The sequence below is a fragment of the Sapajus apella genome, unplaced genomic scaffold, assembly GCF_009761245.1.
Source record: "Sapajus apella isolate SASKATOON/1434 unplaced genomic scaffold, GSC_monkey_1.0 scaffold60, whole genome shotgun sequence".
In the NCBI taxonomy this organism is placed as follows: domain Eukaryota; kingdom Metazoa; phylum Chordata; class Mammalia; order Primates; family Cebidae; genus Sapajus; species Sapajus apella.
Genome location: NW_022437000.1, coordinates 2,770,460 through 2,794,145, shown reverse-complemented (window position 1 = coordinate 2,794,145; position 23,686 = coordinate 2,770,460). Strand labels below are relative to the sequence as shown.

Here is a 23,686-nt window from a genome sequence, read left to right as displayed (position 1 = left end):
ATTAAAAATATAATTTCAGATTTAAGATATATTTTTGATATGTTAAAATATAATGGTATCTCACAATAATGAGTGTTTTACTTCTACTGCATCAATTGTGCATTTTCTTTGGGGAAATGGACAGTCAACTCTTTGTTCAGACTTACTGTTTTTTCAAATGTTTATTTTCTATTTATTGAAATAGAATGTGATCTTTAGGCTCCACTGTACTAGTACAGCCCTGGAAGTTTTTAAAAAAAAACTTTAAAAAGTTTCTCTTCTTTTCCTATTCCTACAATCAGCCACCTAACATGCCACGAAGTCACTGGAACCCTACTGACTCTGCTATTTAGTACGAAGAGGAGAAAAAAGGAGACCAAGAAGTAAAGTTACTTATTCAAGGAGAATTTGGGCAGAGCCGTAACCAGAATTCAGGTCACCGCACCCTTAATTCAGTTCTTGCACAAATATTTATTGCGTTGGGTGCTGTGCTGATTGCTATTTCTGTGTCCTTTCTATTCCATTAAGCTGCCTGTCTATCTCTGCTATGGGGAATTTACTCTAAGGAAGTTTTTCGTTTCCATGAGGAAGCATTTTCTTAATGCCTGTTTTCTTCACATTAACTCAGTGCATCTCCTCACTTTCCTCGTTTATAACATGAGGATGCCGTACTACCAATTCTAAACTATTGTGATTCTCTTTTCACCAATTATGTATGAAAAATGCATTTGAACCCTGAAAATCCTTCATTGTACATTTCATGTAGCTTGTGTTCATTATACTGTGTTTTAGTTATTTTACTTCATCTTGTTCTTAAAGATGGCATGAGAAATAATGCTATAAATCAATCCCCTTGGAGATGCAGTGCTCAAAGGAAGAGTGAAGTTATTTTAATCTGATGTTGACATTTTGCTTTAAGTCTCTTCACATCATTGTAGTGGTTTTCTGCACTTTGCTGGGTGGTATGTGCACTCACACGTTAAGAGCATTGTGAACTACTGTCCTCAGGGCCTAGCACGGTGTGAATGTACAATAATGAGGCAAATGTTTAATACGTGCAAGCTGATGATGCACACATGTGATGGAGTAGAACAGCATTTCCAATATGGGCCCAAGCTATTGGGATTATATCAATATCCATGTTAAATTGTATAAGCTGAAACTATGTCTTTAGGGACCTTGGGATATTAAAATATGAGAAAATGGAGCAGTTCGGGTTTTAATCATTAAAACGGCTTTCTCCCTTTTGTTCTGAGACAGTGTAAAAGCGGCCGCTCATTTGTTGGTTATTTTCTGTGTTCTAAGGAATTTGCTGACTGCTTGATATATAACATTTTATTTACTTTAATAATTCTATGACATAGTTTATTATTCACATTTTACCGTGAAGAAAACTGAATTGCAGTGAGGTTGGATGACATGTTTAAGCACTGAAGCTGCTGTTCAAATGGAGGATGGCCTGATTCCAAAGCCCTGCTGTTAATAAAGCACTATGCTATAATTCTCTCACATCCATTCATTAATTTATTTACCACATATTTATTGGCATATTGCTGTTTTAGATGCCAGAAAAATAGCAGAAAATAAAGTAGACAAAGAATCCTGAGTTCATGGCACTATCCTACTTGTAGGAGAGAGACAGACAGTGAAGAAATAAGTACATGCATCGAATGTGGCATGGCAATGGGAGCGTTAGAGGACGATGAAGCAGTGAAGGGAGGAGGGAGTGATGATCAAGGGTGTGGAGCTTGCAGTTTTGAGTAGGGTGGTCAGGAAGGCCTTGCCAAGAAAGTCACCTTGCAGCAAAGGCATGAACAGAGGTATAATTGAAATGGGAGTGGGGTGTGATTGGAACTTTATTGTAGACAGCTAAAGACTAACTGGGAGAACTGGAAGGAGCAAGAATACAGGCAGCATTTTGGAGTTAGGTGTCCCAAAATTAATCCTGTGTCAACAGAATGTGGGACTTTTTAAAAATTTTATAAGACTTGAGGTATTATAGTATGATTAATTGGTAAAAGAAAAATCGATGGTGCAGGAGAGAAAGTTGAGAATTGCTTCAGCAATGTTCTTGAGTACGTGAGATGGGATAGGACCCAGTACAAAAGTGTAGGATTTGATCTTAGATGAGAACAGAGAAAATTGGTTCACAGTAATAGGAAGGAAGGCAGAGGATAGGAGCACAGATGCTGGTAGGTGAAGAAATGAACTCGTGGGAGTTGAGGGCATTCTCTTTTGTTTACTTCTATTTTCTCATTGTAAAGGCAAAATCAGATCTTGAGCTGAGAGTGCAGATGGGGAGGCTCTGCTGAAAGTCAGAGGGGAGAACAATAATGAACTGTCCTTATAAGAGGTTTAGAGTGACAGAAACACATCTCTGCTGGTTCCTTGCCTGCCAGCATTAAGGGTCCACTTAATGTTAGTGGTTGTGTGATCAGCGTGAGAATAACTGGTGTGATTGTGGGTTTAACTTTGGGGGAGTGAGCATGATACTCAAGTCAGGTTCAGGATTCACAGATTAGGTGGTGAAAATTTATATTTAAATGTGGTCAGGGCTTTTCCAGAAGAGCGTAATAAAGAGATAATAATTATGAAAAATAATCTGGGAAGGTGGGAAATGAGGACATAAGGTGGGGGCGGGTGAGGGCCATGGAAGGGTGAGGAAATGAATGGATTGTACAGCATGATAGGGTTAAGAAAAAAGGAGCAAGGTGAAAAACAGGAGGTGCTGGTCTGAGCGGGGGTGCTTGATAATGAGGTTATTCAGGAGATTCAGTCTTCTTGGATACAACCACGGGCCTGAGCAGCTGAAGTTGAACAAAGCACAAGGTTGGAGGAAAGATCCAGGGAACTGAAAGGCCATCATGAACTGGAAAGAGAAATCACCAAGGATTATTTTGAATACTCTTGGGACAAACTAAAAGTTGAAGAACTCCAACAGGGAAGGGAGTGACCAGGAGGTGGTTGCAACACGGAGCAAGTGGTTGATGGTTTAAAGGTCTGTTCACATTGAGACCTGCTCACAGGCAGTGCAGAAGAGCTGTGGGTCTTTTGGGAGGGGAAATGGAGAGACATCTGGCAAAAAAGGACAAGGAGGCTTTTGGCACTACTGTTGGGGCTGTGTGAAAAAAAGCAGCCTTCAATCATAGGGCTAAGAAGCAGCTGAATCTTCAGAGGAGAGCCATACTTCAGCCTTGGAGCAAGAAGCTGAAGGGTGGAGTCACAGAAGTTGATCAAATATGGGGTTATACTAATAACCATGAGCTTTTGTACTAATAGCCATGACCTTTATAGTGCAAGCCTCTATTTGCTGAACTGAAAGTTGAAGTGAAAGAACTTCAGCAGTTGGGTCATGGTGGATAGGACCAGGGAGGAGGATGTCCAGAACCATATGGGGATGACAGTCTGAGAGGTCAGGAATGAACTGGAACTCCTGGGCTCCTTAAAATGGAAAATAAACTTAGGCTGTAGGAGGTCTAGACAGCCTACGTGGTAAGGCTTGGTGTGATGAAGGGAGAGGAGAATGGGGGGGGTTTGCCGAGAGCATATAGGGCTTCAGGATTTTCCTATTCCTGCAAATGATGGTATATCATTTTCACTGGAACACAAGAATATCTGAAATACTCTTATAACTCCTCAAATATGAGCAGTGTTATGGCTCCATCTTAATTTATACAGGATATTTATACAAAGGAACTCATTTTCTTTATTTGTGAGAATGCTCAGCTATGGAACTAAGGATTTTTTTCTCCTTTACCAGTCTACATTATTGCTCCTCCTTCATGTATCACACGATACAGCTATTCTAAGCATCCACAATGTACCAGGCAGTGCTCTAGAGCTTTAAGTGTGGGAGTAGGTGGGAGCTCCATGAATGGATAGAATCCTTGCTTTGAGGAGTTCACAGTCTAGAGGGCAGACTAATATTCTAGCAAATAACTACAAAGAGGATGGAAACCTGTGATTTACGTGGGTTAATGGAGGAGGTAGAGACATGTTTAGGTGTCAGTTTTTCTAGCAATATGGAAGATAAAGCATTCTATCTAGAGGACAAATTTCACCCATTTTAGGCAGACCATTGACAGAATTTTGCAGCCGCTTGCAAGTAATTTGATTTCTGCCCAGTTAATGCTTGGCACAAAGTTTAGGCATAGTTCATGTTCACTTTTTTTGATAAATAAGTGAATAAATAAGAAATGTACTTATGAAAAATTTCAACCTTCAAAATGATTAACTTGAATAAGTTGCAAATATTTGTTTATGTCAAAATTTGAGTACAAAATGAAACAGTGAGACTTCACTGCCTTTCATTCCAGAAGGGAGAATGGAGAAGACCATTTGTCCTCTGGTTTGAAATAATAGGAGACTCATGTGTTTAGTCCACTTTCTTTCTTTTTTTTTTTTTAATAGCAGTGGAGAGGAGACTCCTGTGATCCCTAGTTCACATTCCAGCATTTATTGTCATTTTTGTTGTTGTTGATACTTCCAGGTTTCTTTATCCTGCCTGTTGTTTATAAACCATTTTCTTTTTTTGGAAGCAAGTCAATTCTTGTTATATGTTTTTTGCTGTTGTTGTTGTTCTTTGGAGACATGGTATCAGTCTTGTCAGGTTAGGGTGCAGTGGCATCACTGAGGCTCATTGCAGACTCGACCTCCCAGGCTCAAGTGATCCTCTTGCCTCAGCCTCAAGTAGCTGGGACCACAGGCACGTACTACCATGCCTGGCTAATTTTTTAAATTTGTTTTTGTAGAGGCAGGTTCTTACTATATTACCCAGACTGGTCTTGAAGTTCTGGCTTTGAGTGATCTTCCTGCCTTAGTGTCCCAATATGCTGGAATTATAGGTGCGGACCACCACACCCAGCTGATATCCTCTGTTTTCATGATAGTAGCACTGTTGCCTTCTGTTAGATCAAAGAGATTTATATAAGTGATTTGGCCAAATTTATTTATTTGAATTAAGAGAATTGTTTGGAGTTGGAGGCATCTGTTAGTCATTCAATGGATATTTACCCTTGCATTGAAGATTGATGTAAGAGCTTATGTGAGATAACCATAACAATCAGTGCTGACTTTTAAGTGGTTTTATGTTGTTGTGTGCGGACGTGACCCCCTACTCCCTGCCATGTCACCTTGGATCCTTGCGGATGTGTTACAAACCAGCCACATGGGAGAGGCTGTGTTTATAATTTTATATTAACATTAATGTTACTGAAAGTAAAGAAAGAGGGACTGAATTAGTTTATGCAATTGGAGGACCAGAAATCCGCCCCAGACCATAATGGCTGGCAGACCATTATTTGCATTTTTGAACTTTATTTTGATGAAGATACCTTGAAATGTGATCATAGTTGCTGGGAAATTCTATTTATTTAACTTGTTTTAATTTGAGCTTTTGGGTTTTTGCCGTGTTTATTCTATGCTAGGTTGAAATATTATTACAGTTTAACACATGAGCTGAACAGAGCCTTCCCTTTCAGTTTCTATGTGGAATAATTGGGGTCATCTTGACTGTTTCAAAATCATATTCTACTGGTTTGTATATTTTAGTTTTCATGATCCCTCTTTCTTAGTCACAGTCTTCTGTATCTGAAACATTCATTTGCTCATATGCATTTTCTTTTCCCTGCCTCCCTCCCCTCCCTTCCCTCCCTTTCTTCCCTTCCCCTCTTCCTCTTCCCTCCCTCCCTCCCTCCCTTCCTTCCTCCCTTCCTCCCTTCCTTCCTTCCCTCCCTCCTTCCTTCTTTCCTCTTTTTTGTTTTATTTTCTTGTGTGCATGTTTCTTCTATCCCCCAACCCCATTTTGTAACCAACTTATAAATAAATACATTTTTCTTCCTTCAGGGATGAGGAAGTAGTGCTAAATATTTATGCCATTCATTATTTATTTACCAATCATTAATACGTCCCAAGAGAATAGTTTATAAGGCCGAGGAAATCATAAGCAGGGGGTCAGTATTCTTCTTCTGGTTTTGATTTATTTAAATTGAACTTAGGCTATATAATAATTTGGTATGAGTTTGGCCTAATTATACTGATAGTTTTATTTGCATTGTGCAGTTTGTCACTTTAGCATATTTGATGGCATTTTTAAATAAAATGTTTTGCTGACATGTTTTCAGTCAAGAAATTTATTGCCTTTGCATTTGATGCCTGCATATGATGTTTTGATTATTATTTCTGGGCTTCTGGGCTTGCTTACTCTTTACAAATTTCATTTAGTCATTATTTGAGATTATGCTTTGAAATTTGAATTGAACAATGCTCACAGTGATCTGAATTTATCTCACATTTCAATTCTACAAGTAACCAAGATGATTAGTTTTCCTTTACTTTTAAAAATGCCCAGTCAGAAGTGCTTGGCTGTTTTGTTTGGTTTTGCTTTTAAGCATCACCTATGCCCATTGGAGCAAATATGAAAAAAATTATAGGTATTTAGGGTTTATTAAACAAACACGTTTTGTTTGTTCACACTAGTCACAGTTTATATTTACCAGAGTACATCAGTGGACAGGTGAATGAAAAACAAACACAATTGAAGGCACAAAAGTCTGTGCCTTCATTGACCTTATGTTCATTTTGGAGTAGGCAGGAGAAAACAGACAAAATAAAAGATAAACATGGTAGAAAAGTAGAGCATATAGTGTGATAGAGGATGGTAATGTTAGAAAAAAATAAAGCTTAGGCAGCTGGGATCAGGATTACTGAAGTGTGGGTGACGTTGCAAATTTAAATTTAAAATTTTAAGGACAGTGCAGGCCTCTTGAAGGAAGGAAGGCCATTACCCCGATACTCTCCAGATGATAGAACTCCAGGCAGAGGAAACAACCTGTTAGTGTGCCTCTTTGCACATTCAAATAATATCACCAGGCCAGGATGACTGAGCGGTGTGTACAAGAAAGTGTGATAAGACACAAGACCAGACAGGAAATGATCATCAGAAGGAATTACAGTGTTTGAATGGCCCAAAGCAATATTGTAAGGACTGTAGGTATTGTTTCTTGTTAATAAAAAGAGAGAAAAATAATTTTATAATAATGCTTGTCTAAATTTTTTTTCTTCTGTTGATAACCTTGATCTAATTGGATGCTCTCTATTTCTTTTCAAAATTATCTGGAAAAAAGTAATTCCAAGTTTGATTAAAAACCCAGTAGAATTTTTTCATCTTTCCCTTAGGATCCTGTATTCCTTGTTTCTGTTTCTGTAGGGTGACATTTGAGAGCTGTTTGTAGAAGTCTGGTCCCATCTCTTGTTTTCAGGTTCTTTCCATTTTCTTTGAGCATTTTCTCTTTGTTGTGCTATGATTGCAAGGATCTTTTCCTCTTTTTATAAAAAATCTTTTGATGGTGCTGTGTGTACATGTGTATGTGTATGCTTATGATATTGGATTTAGAATCACAGTAAAGTTTTTAAAAATTCACCTTTTAACATTTCCAAAACTATCAAAAGAAATAACAACAAATATCTGTTAATGGTTAGCAGGTGATATGGCACAGTGAAAAGAGAGTGAGTTTTAAGGTGTTATTACTTGAATGTATTCATATTTGTAATGTGTTTTGAACACACAGATCTTCTCATATAAAAATGCAGTATCTGTCTTTATTAGAGAAAAACAAACTGCAAATGGGCCAGACACTTCACCTTATTAGCCTTAGTTTCCTGATATGTAAAACAAAGTTAATAACAGTTACCCTATTGTTGTAGGGATTAGAGATCATGTCACCTGACACTTGGTGACAATTATCCTCCCATGAACTGATGGTTTTTGAGGGCCTGCGCTGTTCTAGCCACTGTGTCAAAGACTTTGCATGCGTGATCTAATCTCACCCTCACAAGAATGACTAGCATGAAAACTCCACGAGGATGGGAAGGAATCTAGGTATTGTTCACTCTTGCATCTCAGGATGCATAGTGCCCAGCATGAATTAGACACTCAAGACCTACTTGTTGAATAAGTAAAAAGAAATGCCCATTTTACAGATGAAGAAACTGAGGCTTGGTGAGATTGGATAAATGACTCAAAGGTCACATTGAGTAAATGGTAGAAACAGAATTTGAACCCAGTCAGTCTAACGCCAGAGCCCAAGCTCTTAATCACAACACATATGATGTTCTATTAGTGTGTGGGGACACTAGGGAGAAGCTTCTCTCCCTCCATTCCTTAAGCCCACAGCTGCTTCTCTCCACTTTTATCTTAGAGTTAGGATATGGCATTAGACACACTGAATTCTACAGCTAAGATTATTGTCCTTGAGTGTAAAAATAGTACCTTAGCTCTCTCTTTCCCATAACATCAGACAAGGATATATATTATATGGTAATGCCTCCAGATGTGTGCTTGTGCTCACATACAACAGTATATGTGCAGCAACTCACACACACACACACACGTTGCATGTTGGGATCCTTTGAAGAGTCATCTGATATCTGACATTCTATTAAGCTGCAGTTTGAAGGCTTAATAATCACTGATCTGAACTAAATTTGTTTCCTTTAGTTGTCTATTGCAAGTGGGAGAGCAGCAAATTAATCTCAAAACCTAAATTCAAATCTCTCACGAGTATGACATTTTATTGCTACTAAGAGGTTAACTTAATTCCAATTTGTTCTTAATGATTGTTAGAATATTGTAGGTCATTTATATTTTCAAGGCTCAAAGGTTAAAAAACATAGAGAGAAGTCTGGTAAACCTTACTGCTATATTCACAAAGGAGCCAGTAAAGTTTTTTGAAAAACAGAACTCTTAGTAAATTTAATCTTAAATACTGCACAAATAATCACGATTTCAATTTGGCTCTGAGATAAGCTTTTTATCTTTACCAATGTCATATCAATGACTTGCAAATGGTGAAACCAGTCTTTTATGTATTTATTTGTTAGACAACTTATATAAAAATTACAAAACAAACTTTAATGATATTCAGTTAGCTAACTTCATCAATAACAAAGACAGGAAACAAAATAAAAATAAGCAAGCTAATGAACTATAGAAAATATGATTTTATAAATCCTTAATAACTACATATAATCCTGATTTAATTTGAGGACTCAGAATTCCAGGTATTCTTAGAGAAATCTGTGACTAATGCAGCTTAAAAGGTCTCAAACTGACATGAAACAATTTTTCTCAGTGTTTCTCATATACTGGGATGTGTCAAATGCTGACACAGTATTAACAATAATTTACAAATTGACATTGCAGCGACTTTTTTAACCTTACACTTGGGGAAAAATGGAAAAAAAAAAACCCATTCGAGTCAATACTGACCAAATCTACATTACGAGTGGAAACCACAGAGCTTCTATTTCACCATTATGCTGTTTGCCAGTTTAAGAAATGCTGGCATAAGGATCAATTTGTGAGAAAAGCAAGGATCAAAGAAGTTGAAGTAGAACATTTCTTTAGCTTATAATTTGTTTTGTTTTCAATATCACATGGCAGCATTTAAAAAAAAATACTAAGTTTGGTGACAGACTGGAAAGAGGTAGAGATGGGACAGAACGGGAATGAATGCATATTTATTTCTATAACAGGCATGTAGAATTAGAACATATTATAATGCATGTTTTAGGAGTAATTTATACACTGTATGAAGCTACAAATATCTTAATCCTCTGAAATTCTAAAAGTTCCATGCGGCCCTGTATTTTACATTGTTTTTGCCAAGTTAACGATGATAATTGTACCAAAAGGAAATCATGCAGAAGACAGAGAAAGCGCTACTGAACCACAACTTTATTTATAAGTATGAGAAGACTTCGAATTTAAGACAAAGTTTTAGATAACTTTTTTAGGATTATATGCATCTTAGGAGTCCAATCAATAATCACTGAAGTGCTCTATCTTCATAAATGTCTGTGACTCACCACCAGCCATTAAAATCATGGCAGTTATGGGATCCCCGAAAGCCTCAGGGATAAATTATACATTGGCATTGTGACAGACAGACCTAATAGGTCTTTCCCACCAGTAATAAATACGTTCCTGCACTTTATGCCAAGGTACATTTTATTGACTTCCTCTGATACTATGGTGAAGCCTCAGTCTTGGTAGTAAAGGATGTTTCCATTTAAAAATGCTTCCTGGCAAGTATTAAGCCACTGAGTTAACTGCTCAAGAAGTTCATGGCAATACTCTGCACATCTTAGCATGGCGTTTAGAGGGCAATATGTAGGTGTGTTTAGTAAAGCAATGCTTAAGCTATTCCTAGAAGGCAAATCTCCAGCCCATTAGTTTTTCATTACAGCGATTGCTGGAAGGAAAAGGGCTTGTGAACCCCCTCCTTGTGTTCCAGGGTTTGGGTGTCTCTCTCACATCTCACCCTTCCTAGGCTCAATCTAATCCTGTCTGGGTCAAACCACTCTGGCTTGGATCTGACTTGGGAAACTTGGTCTGCTGCCAGTACAGAGTTGAAAAAGGTTTAAATGTAACTTCGTATCTTTGGATTTGAAGACAGTTAAAATGTGACATTGGCAGGGGGTGCTAAATTAATCTGAACCAATTAATTAGGATAAACCATGATTCTTTGTTAGTTATGAAACCACAGACTACTAAGAATTGATAGAGTCATCATATACTTAATGCTCCTGGTTATGAACCACATGTGGAATCTAATTTTGTTGTATTTAGTATGCCCTACCCAAGTTTAGAAAACACATTAAGACCCAATCGAAATTAGTGAAATGTAAGCACATTTTGGCAGTAGCTCCCTATTCAGTTACCTTCGCTTGTAATAATCTCATATGCACACAAACATGCTTTAAAAAATAGAGTATGGAAAAGTCTACTAACAATAATTTATCAAAAATTTCCAATAATTAGCACTTTAAAATATATGAATAAATGAAAAGCTGTGTTCATAATAACTCTGGGAAGCATTATGTTTCAAATTCATTTAAAAATTGTATTCTATATGTTGCATTGCTAAATACTTACTTTTTGTATTATGATTCTTTCAGAATTGCAAATTACATAGTAACTCCATATATGGAGTTACAGATAATTTCAAGTTAACCAAAATGCCATACCATCTTATTTATCTACTACCATGGAAATTAAAACAGTCTATATAACTTGAATTTCCAGCACTGAATTGAAAGCTTTTTAGAGCTCTAGCTTTCAATTCAGTGATTTTATTGATAAAAAATATGCTCCATAGCAACGAAGGGGTTTGTCCAAGGATATATGGAAGTTTCACAGTCAAGGAGACACTGTGCTCTGGTCTGACTTGCAAATTGGTACCCTTACTTCTACAGCATGTTAAGCAGGAATCAGACATTCCAATATTTTTGAATGTCCTAAAATTTCTCTACGTATGAACTACACCAGCTACCCAGGTTATAAATTGAGCTCATCTTAGAGAGAGGCTATTTTGAATATAGCCATACTGGTTCGATTGGGAGTCTATTTTATGTAAAGTTGGCTAAGAATTTACTGTGAAAGATGAATGGAAGGGATGAAGGAATAGAAAATGAGGTATTGCTCCATAAGGAGTTCACAATGAACATTTACTATTCGTTCTCCTATCTCATGTTACTGTTTTCCAGATTTTGGCATAACATGCACCATCTTTAGCCCCATTAAAGGGAACACGTAGGTGAGTAGATAGATGCTGCTCAGCTGTTTCTCCGTGTGCCTCTAGGGAGTCCTCCCAGATTGCCTTTCAAAGAGCACAAACTCCTAGTGGAGGGACAACTTTGTTTCCAACCTCTAATTGTGAACCAGCAAACCAGATCCCTTTCCTTTACGACTGTATGACAAAATAAGTCTCCAAAACAGGAGGAGACGGGAATGAAAAAGACCACTAAAGAGGAACTTGGTCTACTTGCCATTTTCCCTAGGATAACTCCAGTCTCACAGCAGAGACTCAGGATGCAATCATTTGGCAACACCAGAGCAGCACCAACTGAATGCATGCCGGGTAGGTGCCCAGAAATGTTTGCAGAGTCAGGAGGTGTCAATCACGCCTTTACCTGGATGAACACAAGGTTGTCTGCAACTTTTACCATTGATTTTTACCTTTGCTGACTTATGATGTCTCATGAGTGTTATTATTATTTTTTTTTGGTAGTTTACAAGATTCTTTCACATAATCTCTTTCGTTTCACACTCATGCTTTGGGCAATAGAACTCATTCTTTCCCTTTTTGATCAGTGGCAAGACTGGGGCTCAAATCTAGGGCTCCTGATTATCTCCTGAACTATTGTTCTGTGCAGTCCCCTACAGCTGCTGCTTTGAGAGCACACACTCACACAGAGGCACATGCATGCATTCTGAAAATGGAAACTATACAGGTGTGTATCTGTTTCCAGAAATACCATGGTAGGTACTCTCAGAAACAACACTAACAATATGCTCCGTGAACTTGGAATCTGTAGTTCAATGGCGATTTGGGGATATCAGCAAAGTGGCTTTCATCTGTATGCATGTGCATATACACACACACACACACACACACACACACACACACACACACATACATATATACATCTGTGTATGTATAGCATTTGGCACACCTATGTCCATATCATCTCTATTATTTATTTCATCATCTACATATCAGTCACTATCCTTAGCTAGTGCCCAGGTGCTCCAAAAAATGCACAGTTGCTATCAGCAAAAGCCAATGGAGCTAATTGTTTTAGAGTTAATGGAAGAACACAAGCAACCTGTCATTTGGCTCAAGTACTGAGAAACTTCTTTACATTCAGACTTTCCCAACACTGCTTACATTTAAGTAGCAATTATAAGATCACAGCTAGGTTTGGCTCCTCTCAGTGACAATAAAATTGTTATTGTGTCCCTTGGCTACATCATATATGCAACCCGTGGCTTCCCTCCCACAAGCCATGCCTCACCATAGGGTAGTCATGCTGTGTGGTGTCTGCAGTGCTGTGTGCTGGTGAGGGCAAGTCCTGGAGAGCGATTGGGGAAGGCAGGAAGCTCGGCATTTGCAAGACTGCGTTTCCAGGTTTTCTGGGAAATTTTCAGAGGTTACTGATGGCGTCTGCACCTAAGCAGAGCAGGGGGCGCATTCCCCGTCCAAGTGTGCGATTACCAACCTTTGCCAACTGTGATTAGACATGGATTCATGCATCTAAATTTAGTCCATCATTTGCATATGTAATTAATTATAATATGGTTAGTTCTTTCTGGTCTCCCTTTCCTATAAATTGAATTACTCAGGGACTCTCATATGACACTAAAATCTTTTTTAAAAGTACATATGACATTTTGAAGGATAAGACTAACTGCTATTTATAGCACTCCGACTGCAAATTCAGAGCCTTCTGCTGTGATCAGACAGTGAGGAGTGCCTTCGTCTTTCAGCAAGCAGCCTCAGAAAGCTCACAGCAGCAGCGTCTCAGAAGTCTTCTATGCTCAATGGTGATCATGAAGATTGTGCCACCCCAAGTTGGAGACTTCACTGGCACTTGGAAAGGATGATCCACTCACGCATTCATTTATTTAACTCGCATGCGTATTGAGTGCCAACCTCCCGTGTGCCAAACCTGTCTCAGATAATCTACAGGTAGCCATCAATGTCACTCCTGGAGTTACGGGTTGAAATGTGCCCCCTCAAATTTATGTGCTGAAGTCCTAACCTCCAGAACCTCAGAATATGACCTGACTTGGAAATTCTGTTGTTGCAGATGTAATTAGTTATGATGAGGTCATACTAGAGTGGGGCAAACCTTCATCCAATATGACTGTGTCCTTACACAAAGGGGAAATTTATACACAGATAGGGACTCAGGGAGAATGCCAGTTGAAGAAGGCACAGATCACGGTGATACATCTACAAGCCAAGGAAAACTGAAGACAGACAGAAAAAACACTAGCAGCTGGGAAAAGGCATGGACCAGAGTCTCCCTCCCAGCCCTTGGAAAGAATCCACCCTGCTAACACCTTGATCTCAGACTTCCAGCCTCCAGAGCTGTGAGACAATACATGTCTGTTGTTTAAGACACTCGGCTGATGGTGCCTTGTTATGGCAGCTTAGGACACAAATACATCTGAGTGCCCAGTTTGGGTTGGGTGGGTACTCTTAGACTGAGGATTCACAATTGGGACCCCCTGGCGCCAGCAGCTCCCTGTATAGATAGAGTTCAAACTGAATTCTGGCTCTTTCCAGGGGTTTAGATATTCCCACTGCTTGGCCCTAAATGCCTGCAGGAGTGCTTAGGTGTTGATCCTCTCATCCTTCAAGATACCTGGGAAAGACCTGGGTGACTGGGGCCTCCAGCTCCCTCCATTTACCGAAATGCCAGATACTATTATCAATTTTTTTCAGACGTGATGGGAACATAATGAATAAACCCTAGTCTAAGCAACCAAAAATCAAAAATCAAGCATGACTGGGGCCGATTTTGAGTTTCAAGGCCCTTGGGTGAGGGCCCAGGCACAGGGCACTGTCAGACTTTGACGCAGCTGAGGTCTGCGGTCTCGCGATTGTCGTAGCAGGCTAGATTGTGGAAGGTGGGGATTTATCTGAGTTGGACTCTAAATAGGGCAACTTACTGAAAGGCGCTGGCAGGAACCAAGCAAAGGATTCCATGTGGTCAAACTGGACTTTTGCAGTCTGGCTACTGCCCAGTGTGTGGGAGGGGGACAGGAAATCAGGCTCTCAACAGAAGGCCAAGCAGGCAAGTTGCCACATTTGGTAGAAGCCAGAAAGGGTGGGATGTTCCCTCCCCAGTAGTGAAGGGAGGGGTGGGTCCTGGCCAGCACTGAGGGATCTGCTGCTCTCCTTACTCAAGTCTCTCAAGTATGTTACAAATTTGGTCCTATATTTTGGGAAGTGTTTAGAAAAAAACAAAGGGTTAAAAACCAGAATGTCTGAAAGCTATAGAGAAAAAATGCATTCATTTATATTTAAGTGATAAAATTTATTACACAGGCAGGAGCAGAAAACCAGGAGAAAGGATGAACATTCTTTTTTTTTTTTTTTTTTTTTTTTTTTTTTTTTTTTTTTTTTTTTTTTGAGATGGAGTCTCACTCTGTAGCCCAGGCTGGAGTGCAGTGGCACGATCTCAGCTCACTGCAACCTCCACTTCCCGGGTCCGGTTCAAGGGATTCTCCTTCCTCAGCCTCCCAAGTAGCTAGGATTACAGGCACGAGCCACCATGCCCAGCTAATTTTTGTATTTTTTAGTAGATATGGGGTTTCACCATGTTGACCACTCTGGTCTTGAACTCCTGACCTTGTGATCTGCCCACCTTGGCCTCTCAAAGTGCTGGAATTACAGGCCTGAGCCACCGTGCCTGGCCTGGATGAAACATTCTTAACTCTTTCTTCAGTGTGTATAAATGAACAAGGAGCATATCATTTGGTTCATAAAATCCATATATATTTAATTCCTCTTGTTTTTGGAGATCATTTTTTTCTGATAATATCACTATACAGAACGCAGGTGGGAATAAAGGAATAACAAAAGAATACAAATTGCTGAATCAATGTTGCAGATGTTTATGTATTGTTCGAATTCTTTACTTCTAGAAAAGGTCTTAAGAATCCTACTCATAACCTTTTTGCTCTTATTTTATCACAAAGCTAGTGACTGTGTTGTGTAAATGCATGGTTTCTTGCAGATTACATGTAGCAAGTGTTAGGGTAGGGTAAATGCATCCATGCTAGAGGCAGGCATACTCATCCTCAGTAAGGCATCTGTCTATATCACATGTCTGAGAAGGTATGATGGAGTGAAATGAATTAATGAATGGAAAATGGCCTAAAACAGGATGGAGGGCAGCCATATAATCAAGAAGCATCATGAGTATCATGAAGTGAATTTACTGCATGTCGGAGCTACCCTGCTACATCTCAATCATTCTGAAAGATGCCAGCCTTTAATATCAATAATCCCAATGATTATTCTGAGAATGGATTACATTTACTATAATTTCTCAGGTGTTTCAGAGGTTGTATGATTAACTGTGCAAAAAAGTAGTTAATATTTTCAAAAATTCTGATTTTTTAAAGAGGTCTGTTTCAGACATGTGAACAAAAATGTTAAAGCCTACAATAATACCATGGCAGAAAAACTGCATGTTAACATTTTTGATGTTTTATATGTATATATATATATATATATACACATACACATACAGAAATAGTTCAAGGGAGCTATTCCAGGTAATTTGTAAATGTGTTTAAGTTGTCCTAAGTGGTTCTCAATGTTTTAACATGTTTAGTTTCATAGTCAACTTGCATGATGTATGTGATTTCTATGTGCAAGATATTCTCCCTTTTAAAAAATTATTCATTTATTTTTAATTGATCATAATTGTACATATGTATGGGGCACAGTGTGATGTTTTGATCTATGTGTACATTGTAGAAAGATTCAGTCAAGCTAATTAACATATTCATCACCCCACCAACTTACCATATTTTTGTTGACTATTCAACCCTTGATGTGTGCGTTGAGTGACTACTATTGGTGACATTCCATTTGACATAGCCCACAACTGATTGTAACAGGATAGTGTGCCATGAAAGCTTGGTTGAGTACTGTGGCAGGAAGGTCAGGCGTTTAGGATTTGAGAAAGCTTAATTTTTCTCCAGGCACAAAGCTTACCCTTCTGCTAATTTCTGTTGTTTTGCAGTCCACTGGGTTTGATATGGGACTCTGGGGGGGCTCCTAGTTTAGACCCTTGCCTCCTGGCAGGACATATTTTCCGCTAATGAGACAGCACTGGCCAAATGCTTTATTCTCTTCACAGTGTAGCTGTGGGATTGCATAGGGCTCATTATGCACCCAAGGAGTCATGTCCTAGTTCCTGCTCTTTCACAGTGCTGGTATATTCATGAAAGAGTGTAATGTAATATACAACAGGCTTTTTTTTTTTTAAATATCTTGGGATATTGTAAAAAGGAGTAATTTTCTAGAAAAGTAAGAAGAGGGAATTAAGGCTTCAATAAATCTGTGTTAGGCTCACGGCTTTGCTGTATTCGAGGTCTTACCTAGTTTATTTCAAGCTTGGGGTTCTCCCTAAGGAACACAGTACCCAAGCTGCTATACTTTAGATGCAATCATATTTGGGATAGAAAATTCCAACTCTTGTTTTGTGAAATGTTAGGAGATCCTCAACTATTTCAAGAAGGAGTGCAAGACAGCTAAAAGGAAAATGCATTTTAAAATTATTTTAATAAACAAGCCCATGCCATTGAGTTTCCTTTTTTGCAATATTGGGGTATGACCCAAATTGTGCCAAATAGAAGGCATTTAGACACAAATGGTTGATAGTGATGGCTTTCAGGGAACTTAGTCAAGTAAAACAGGCCTGCAAAAAATGCAGTGAAATGTTACAGGCACTGCCTACAGGGGAGGGTTGAGAGAAGTGATAGTTTTTGAACTTGAGGTAGGGCTTCCCAGGACTGCTCTACCAACCACAGAAGGGGTGCAGGCCGGGAGGCACCTTGGAGGCAATTTCTTCTTTCTATGAAAGTGTGACTGGCTCTTAAAGCAATATGTACTTCTTTTCAAAAAGATCCCTTTTACAGAAAGGGTGAATGGCAGGTCTTATAAGATTTTTTCCGTGCTACTCATGGTCTTTGACCTATTTATTAGATAAGGCGTGTGTGTGTGTGTTTGTGTGTGTGTGTGTGTGTGTGTGTGATATAACATTCATACAATATACATATATATTGCCACATTACCATATACAAACATATATACATGTTTGTACATATATATGTGTATCCTATGTATATATGCATATATGTATACATGTTTGTATGTGTATATGTAACATTTATTATGTGAATCTTTTATTATACATTAATATATTATTTATAATAATGTATATATTATATATTAATATATGTATAATTTTGTATATATATTATGTATTTTTATATGTAAATTTTTAGCTAAAGATAATAGAAATTAGATCAGTAAAACATTATATTTACTCCCATGTTGACAAATACCTAACCCTTCTGGCAGGTATGACCAAGTACTTGCTTTCAGAGCTTGGTAGGAAATTCCTGAGTTAATACAAAAGATGATTTTTTTCTTCCTGAAAACAGAAATCAACTTTCAGAATAAAAACAATAACTCTTGCTGTAAACAACTTTGAAAGAGTGATTGGCATTTGTTTAGTTGCATGTACGTCTCCCTGTTCAATCACCAAATATTTCCTGATTGTTTACTATGAATAATTATTTCGTGAGTTTCTGTGATAATAAAACTAGTCTGTCAGCTCTCTGAGGGCAGGAAAGCTTTTTCATTAGTTGTTGGATCCTTATGTCTAGCGCAGTATCTGGAAAACGTAGACATTCCATATAGTATTAATATTTTTGGTTTGTTGAAGTAACCTATACTGTAATGACACATGGAATGGTCCCTTCAGTTTGGGAAATATGTATAGCACGATTGAGGACATATTCAGAAGGAACTAGCAAATAGTCAATATAGAAGGTATGTTGCTTAATTTGTGCATGCAACATATGTTTTGGGCCACTGGTGGAGAGAAACAGTTCCAGCTTAATAAAACATGATAATACGCAAATGAATATACTTTACTGATGACTTCAATTTGTAACATTACCAGGTCAGGCCAATCACAATGTTGCTAACTGACTTCAATAAATTTTGATTGTACAAGCAGCAGAAAGAAATTTCTGTCTGATTTTTCAACTGATCTCTCAGAAAATTAGCCATTTTTCTTTCAATATGTAATGCCTCATGAAGATGGCTTGCATGGCCCGTGGAGCAGTGAGGTGCATTTTCTTAAGTGGACTAAATATCTTGGAAGTCTGTGTGTTGGCTATGTCTTCCTGCCTCAGCCTGGCAGAGCTGTTTCATAATGGCTGCATTTTCTGCCCAAGTGATGGAACACAGTTTTGGTAGTTTTAAGGAAAAGAATTGGTATTTTAATTTCTCTGTCTTGAACATCTAAGTACTACTTTGTGAAGGAATTGGTGACGTCATATTGTTGCTTTCCATTTGGACTGCTGAAGAAATCATGAGGGTTGATGACTGTGAATGATTTTCCATAGACATGAACCTAAACAGTTTTGGTGAAAGTCTTCTTCAATGAAAAGAAAAATGTATTTCTTTTTGGGTTGGGGTTGAAAATAGACATTTTAATATCATTATGTTATCAGTTTAAAAATCTATTAAAACGAACGATGTGAACTGTTTTGAGCTCTTACCCCTGCCCCCCTACCCCTTAAAAGGCAAATGGAGTACTTCTGAGAGAGCTCCCGAAGAATCTCTTGTTTGGATCACCAACTGCAATTTTCATTCTCACCTTCTCACCATTTCCTGTAAAATCAGGACTGTTTCTTCAAGGATGGTCTGCATTCTCATATGCTTTTCCCTGAGATGAGAATGCCCTTCCCCTGACTCCAAAGAACAACTTCTGCTTTTCTTACAAGGTTGACTTTAAATTTTACCTTGTGAGACTCAGTTTCTGAGTTCTCCACTTTTGTTGTAATTGATAAAGAGACCAAGCACATACATTGTAACTCAGCTATTTCCATGCCTGCTTTCCCTGTGTGTGAGTGTCTCCAGACTCAGGATTGGGTGTTATGCCACGTGGTGCCTTCCAGGAGCAGTGCCCTGCTCGTGGTAAGGTTCAAGACACTGTGGAATTGATGGTTGGGTAGCTGAATGTGAACCTTGTAGGGGAGCCTTGCTTGGCCTTGCCTTTTCCCCTGGAGAACTGTGAGGCTATCAGTGCTTGGAAGGTGATCTATTATCCTTGAACTAAATGTCTACTCCTGTGGCTGTGGCTCAGGAAGGAGCAGGCCGGTCCCCTACATGGGGAGAAGAACTCCCTTGCTTTTGTCAGGGTTGCATCTCTTCTCTACCCCACTTGACTTTTTACTTAGCCGCTGAGTGACTTCTCATGGAGCTCTGGACCGAAAGGGATATCTGGGGCTGTGGACGGAGACCAGAAGCAGTACTTAGAGGAAAGAGCTAAACATTTCTTTATTCTTCATATGTTTCTGAGGACATTGTTGATAGCAGAAAACAATCAGCCAAGAACTTCCTGCTATCAGAAGCTTTCAAAAGCCCTGAAAAAGAAATAATAAACCTCCTTCTCCTATAAGTTGTCATTTTTATATTTTTCCTAGGGCTAGCACTCATGTCTTTATCCCTTTAAGCCAGCCAGGGGGTAGTTGGAATTCCTAACCATGCTAGGATTAATAGAACAGTGCTATAATACCATTCATAAGTGTTTGTGGGGAGTAGAATTTCTAGCAGATTTGATTTTTTAATAAAACATACAGACATTTTAAACATTGACCCAAGTATCAGTCCTATTTATTCTTTTAAATGACATTATTTTTGTGAACTTAGATCTGAATTTCTCCTTGGTAAACAGGAATAAGTATTAGCCTCCAAAGTTTGTTGTAAGAATGAAAGATAACTCTGTAAATGAAACCTCTTTGAAAATAGTATTTTTGAAAATTGGTGTTGTCCAGATGTGGGTTGCTAATGTAAGTTATCTCCCACTTAAGATTTTTTTTTCTGTTTTCATTTAAATAAGCAAGCAGAGTTTACCTTTTTTTTTTTTTTTTTTTTGTTTAGGTCTTATACTTGTTCATTATGTAATATAATGGAAAGTTGGAGAGTACAAAAGAGAGGACAATAATGGTTTCATAAATCATAGACAACCTTAAAGAGAGTGGAATCCTTTAGCAGATAGGGAACCGAAATTCAGAGTAGGTAGCATACCAAACGTCAGACAGTTCTTAGCAGTACAGCTAAACTGAAACTCAGGTCACTTGGTTCCTAAATTCAAATTTTATTAACCCATAAATAGGAAGCATTAAAATGTATGAGCTAAGTTAAAATGTTGGAAAATATGAGACCCTCGTAACATGCAGATACTATTTCCCTTTGGCTTACCTCAGTATTTGAAAGAGACTTTTTAGCATATCGGTAAGTTGTCTATTGATTCTTATGGCAAATGTTGTGATACGCCTTCTGCATTTCCAAGAACTATAAAGGCATGGAGATAACTTGTTCTGCTCTCATCTATGATCACAGATATTCGAGAAGTGTTTGTAGTTGTGCCGTAAAATAGCTCAGTTCTTTGTTCATTTTAAATATCCTGTGTTACACACTGTCTTTTTAAGCCCTTTCCTTCTCCTGACCCTTAATCTCTTCAGCTTATTTTCCACTCCTCTCTCCTTTCTATGGCTTTATTTTTGGTTCTGGTAGTATGACAGCACTTCTGAATTGTAATGGGAGTGTTTTTCCACACCTCCAACCTGTCCCAAATGCATGAGGTGACTTTAAATCGGCCCGATTCAGCTGTGGGAAAGGATGGACTCTTGCCAGCAGGGGCATTGTAGCTCGAATTAAAGATACCATTCTTTCTTGGGGAGAATCATTGACAAAGTTTAGTTTTATTTTAAAGAGCTCACACAGAAAAGATGTTTTCTTCAGCACTAATCAGATAACGGCACCTAGTATATCATAAAGCTCAACTCCCCAAGGCCCAGAAACCAGGGCAAGAGAAACTCCTAATGCAATGTGATCTGTTCATGACCTTCTTAGAAAAGAACATCTTCGTTCTCCCTAAGGAATGCATGTCCAAATGCATCTTTCTTCACACCCTTAAGAAATAACCTCTTCCCTTGGACCATGCTGAACGTAATGAATGGAAGAACACTGAATGAAGGTGCAATGGAGCAGTCTACCCTAGTTAATGGCTGACCAAATGCTTTTTAAATTGTGTATGTATGTATGTGTGTGTAAATTTTAATGGAAGTGGGCCATATGGGGCACAGCTGGTCACATTAACAGAGGCAATGCTGGTTTAGTAGAAGGACGCAGGCTAGAATTAGGTCATGCCCTGGATGCAGTTCTTAGCTCCTGAAAATGAGACCCTGGCAGTGACTTCCCGCCTCCAAGGGGGAACAATCTGGTCTGGAATCTGGCCCCAAATGATTAGTTAACTCCTGAGACCAGGGACATCAGACCTGGTGAAGGCCAGGTCTTCTTTCACCTAGACCTTGGTGCTGGTTACCTTATAGACAAAGGAAGGGGGAGTTTTCTAGCAGTTAAACACACACACACATACAGAGATAGAGAGAGAGAGAGAGAGAAAGGGGATGGGGGGGAGAGAGAGGGGTTGGGGGGGAGAGAGAGAGAGAGAGAAAGGAAAGAAGGTTTTATTCCTTGCTTTCCTCTATCTCCTGGCCCCAGAAAGGCACTTTTCAGTCCCTTGTGGGCACAGACTCTGAAGACAGATACAACAAAGATGCATATGGAAGCTCAGCTCATACTTGAAGCAAAAAGGCTTCATTCTAATTTCAAAAAGTAAGTTCTCTTCTCCTTTCATATGTATTAGTTCCATTCATTCCTTGTGCTCCTCAAGGTCACTTCTATTTTTAAAATTTGGGAATTCTGCCTCTTAGGATTTCTCACTTTAAATCATTGGTGATCCAGACAAACAAACAAACAAACAGTAACAAAAAAGACTCTAAGTGTGGGAAGGGGGAAGGGTGTGTGTGTGTGTGTGTGTGTGTGTGTGTGTGTGTGTGTGCGCGCGTGCACACACACATGTGTTTCATTTTAACCAAGACCAAATAAGGCAAGGGTAAAACTATGCTCTTGTTTTTCCTTCTTCTCATCTTCTGGGCTTGTTAGAATTAAAGGCTTTTCAAAGTTTTCCTAATTCAAAACCAAGCCATTTAAAGATAAACTGATGCCAGAATGACAGAGCTATTATAGAAGGAAGGAAACCTCCTTTTATAGGGTAAGAAAAGGAGCTCTAAACTGGAGAAGTGACAGCTTAGAGTCACACAGAGATGTTTGTGGAAGTGAATGCATTATAATATTTTTAAGAGATATCTATGTAGGGGTAAAAAAAAATTAGAAGTCATGGAGACCCTATCAGAGGTTTCTATCCAGATGAGTTTGCTAGATTCAAATGTAACTTGTCCAAGAGTAACTGAGAGTCAAGGGCTAAAGCAAATGCAGGATGAAGATTCAGAGAGGCTCCTGCCATCACATATGAAGAAGGAAGGGAAAAGAGCCAGGGTATGTGCTCTAAGAAGATTTTAAATTCTGAGAATTTTCATTCATATAGTCCCTTTGATGGATAAATATGTAGCCGCTTCATCCTTTGCAATTTTATAATATACAGCACTAATTTTAGCATATTGTTTATTAAACATTTCAGTGCTCACCTGAGTTTTGCATCTGATTATTGAATTTACTTTTTCTTGATTCTGTTCTTTGTGCCCAAACTGCTATGATTCTTTTGTGCAAGAGAAATCATTTGTGGGCAATAAAATGCAACTTTCTTATCTCTTCGATTCTTTTTTAACAGATCTAGGCAGAATCCCATTTGCTCTCTGGTACTCTGCAGTACCAGAAACTATGAAACTGCATGCAGGCTAGTGCAGGCTGATAGCCCCGTCCTTTCAGCCAGTTAAGTGAATGCCTTTACCTAGCTGATGAAAGCATGGGGCTTTGGAGACATTCCAGAGCCTCCTTTATGCTTGTAGGAAAACGTGGTAGCGTTTCCAGGCATGCCGTGTGCTCAGTGAGTTTGGTGCAGTGCAGCAAGCTTGTGTAATCGCACCCGTGTTGATTGGCTCAGTGCTCTACTTCAAGGACTGGGAAGCACTCACACGTTGCTGTGTGAGGGAATGTGTGTGTGTTATATGCATGTGTGCATTTGTGTGGGTGCATGTTTGCTTTTCATTTAATCCCATTAACCGAGTGTCAAGTAC

The 23,686-nt window shown here is 38.7% G+C and overlaps 1 protein-coding gene across 3 annotated transcripts in view; it reads left to right on the top strand.

The window, feature by feature from the left end:
* The window catches only part of FGF14 (fibroblast growth factor 14), a 689,306-nt gene that overhangs the window by 68,720 nt on the left and 596,900 nt on the right, over nucleotides 1-23,686 (top strand). The window contains exon 1 of one of the 3 annotated variants that reach the window (XM_032246384.1): nucleotides 22,042-22,265. The exons of 1 other annotated variant lie outside the window; for it this stretch is intronic. The gene's annotated coding sequence lies outside the window, so the exon portion shown is untranslated. Of the gene's footprint in view, nucleotides 1-22,041; nucleotides 22,266-22,463; nucleotides 22,705-23,686 lie in introns of those variants that run through there. One more of the 3 variants, XM_032246385.1, reaches the window with a different exon arrangement.